The sequence below is a fragment of the Rhincodon typus genome, chromosome 12 (assembly GCF_021869965.1).
Source record: "Rhincodon typus isolate 14 chromosome 12, sRhiTyp1.1, whole genome shotgun sequence".
Taxonomy (NCBI): domain Eukaryota; kingdom Metazoa; phylum Chordata; class Chondrichthyes; order Orectolobiformes; family Rhincodontidae; genus Rhincodon; species Rhincodon typus.
In genome coordinates, this window is record NC_063343.1 from 56,699,108 (window position 1) to 56,702,198 (window position 3,091).

The window sequence follows — 3,091 nt, forward strand, 5'->3', positions numbered from 1 at the left end:
AAGCAGCATCATATGCTCCTACGATGCTGCTTGGCCTGCTGTGTTCATCCAGCTCTACACCTTGTTATCACAAGACATGCAGATGCAAGTTTTGTGTTGCCACCGTAGTAAATAGGCATCATGTGGCCTGACTATGGTAAGGAAAACAAAGGGCTACAGAAGTAATTATAAAACAACACTAGGAATGTTGTGAAGCTAGCATTAAAGCAATACTTAAGCAATTTAGAAGGCTAAGCAAACAAAGTCTAACATAAGTTAGCAGGCTATTGAAACTGCACATGAAAGCAGGAGATCCATTATTTCAACTACGGTAAATGTGGGCAGCATTTATTAAGACAACTGACTGCAGGTCTCATCCAGAAAGAAAAGCTAGTAAGGCAACGAGGATAATTGAAACACTACAGACAGCGCGAATCATCTGGGGAAAGAGTACAGGATTCATCATATAGACCAGTGAAGTGTGGGATTCATTCTCTGAAGCTGTTAAGAGAAAGGAATTATCTTCCAAATTACAGGGAGCAGGATTCATTGAATGAAGCCTTTGAGAGAACTGCATTGTCTTTAAGATCACAGCCGGAGGACCTATTCAGGAAAGGTATTAAAGAGGAGGAATCATTTATTAAGCTGTTAAAAAGATGGGAATCATTCACTGTTTTTGGAAACAGGCGGAATCCTCCATCATACTCACAGAAGATAGGTATTCTCCATAATAATTGCAAAAGGCAGCAATTGTGAATTTGGACCACATAATGATGGGAAAATCTCCAATACAGCCGTGCATGGGTGGCAACATTTTTATACTGCAGGTTGGAATCCTTTGAAGAAATGGGAATAAAGCATCACAGAGATACAGCAGAATTAAAAACCTTTAAGGTTAAGAAAATAAATAATCAAGTTAGGAAGACATAGCAAACAGAAATAATATTGTTGGGAAGATTAATTTCAGAGGTGGGAAAAATAGAACGCAGACTTTGGCATCTCAGAGAAAACAGATCTTAAGATATTGAATTATTTCAGAGCTACACATTAAAGTAGAGGTTGAACATGTTGCCGGGAGGATATTATTGAGCTGGAGAGGGTTCAGAAGAGATTTACCAGGATGTTGCCAGGCATGCAGAGTTTGAGTTATAAGGAGAGGCTGGATAGACTGGAACATTTCTTCACTGGAATGTAGGAGGTTGAGAGCAGACTTTACAGAGGTTTATAAAATAATGAGGGATATAGATAAGGTGAATGGCAGGTGTCTTTTCCCTAGGATGGGGGTTTTCAAGACTAGGGGTATATTTTTAAAGTGAGAGAAAAAGATTTAAAAAAGACACGAGGGGCAATTTTTTTTACGTAGAGAGTGGTTTGTATGTGGGATGAACTTCCAGAGAAAGTAGCGAATCCAGGTACAGTTACAACATTTGAAAGACATTTAGAAAAGTACATGAATAAGAAATATTTGGAGAGATATTGGCCAATCACAGGCCCGTGGGACATGTTTAGCTTGGGATTATGGTTGGCATGGACTCATTGGACCAAAGGGTCTGTTTCCAATGTGTATGACTCTATGACTCTATATACCCTAGAAAGCCCCATGAAATTCAATGGTGCCACAATCACTGAATCCCCCAACTATCAATACCTTGGGAGTTAGATTTGACCAGAAACTCAATTGAACTTGCCACATAAACAAAGTGGCTACAAGAGCAGGTCAGAGGCTAGGAATATTGCAGTGAGTAACTCACCTCTTGACTTCCCAAAGCCTGTCCACCATCTACAAGGCACAAGTCAGGAGTTTGGTGGAATATTCCCACTTGCTTGGATGAACGCAGCTTCAATAACACTCATGAAGCTTGACACCACCCAGGACAAAGCAGCCTGCTTAATTGGTACCACATCCACAAGCGTCAGTAGCAGCATTGGGCACCATCTACAAGATGCGCTGCAGAAATGCTGACTAGTCAGTAATGCCCACATCCCTGTGAATAATATAAAAAATCAAAGAAGATTTGGTTTTGGAGCAAACCATTCAGATAGTGAGAGTGAATCAGAAGATTGGAAGCAGAATAGATTATCAGTATTAGTGATCCATGTAGATATCCTTACTGTTTTTCTTTTATTTTTCTCATTGTTTTAGTTTGGAACTGCAAGTTAAAGTTAAGAATTGAACTTTGAAAAGCAACTTATTTTAAAAGAGAAGAGAACAAAGACCAATGTTTGCTATTGGGAACTGGCCTGGGAACTAACTTAATTATTGATCTAAGAACACTCTAGATGGACCATGTGGTTACTATGCTTCAGGCTGGCAGCTGGTTGAGTGTTAAACTGGTCAATCAAGGGGGTCCCAGTACTAATCAGCCAACCACAGAGAATGTTGGTTAGAAAGAGGAAAAACTGGTTCTGACTTGGTCTTTTGGCGGGAGTATAAGTTTTGGAAGTTTCCAAAGGCTGCTGCCATGTTTTGCTCTCTCTATAGTTTTTCTGTTGTGTTATCAAATTGTTGAATGTTCTGAGGAAAGCTATCCCAGTCTGTAAGAAATAAGTAAACATGTTTAGAAATCTGCTGAAACTGTTTGCATTATCTAGTGACTTCAGAATTCAGGAAAGATATACAGTTCTACTCACCTGTGAACAGCCATCGTTTGAAGCTGTATATTGAACAGGCAAATTCCAATTCTTTTATTTTATTTTTAGTTTACCCATTAACTGTGTCTGTCTGTGAGTGGGGGTTATGGTTGGAGAAAATTGAGCTTTAGAATAAAGAACAAACGGACATTGATTTAAAGTGATGCATAAATGAAGCAAAAGTTATATAAGAGAAAATCATTTTCACAAACCATGTAGTTAGGGTATGGAATGCACTACATGAAAACATGGTGGGAACTGATTCAACTGAGGCAATCAAGAGGGCATTAGATAGAAATATGTGTTCCAGGATATGGGGAAAAAGCAGGAGATTGGCACTAGGTCAGAGAACCAATGCAGGCATAAGACAAAGTTGCTGGAAAAGCTCAAGACAGTATCTGTGAAGGGAAAAACAGAGTTAACGTTTTGGGTCCGGTGACCCTTCCTGAGAACCGGACCCGAAATGTTAACTCTGTTTTTT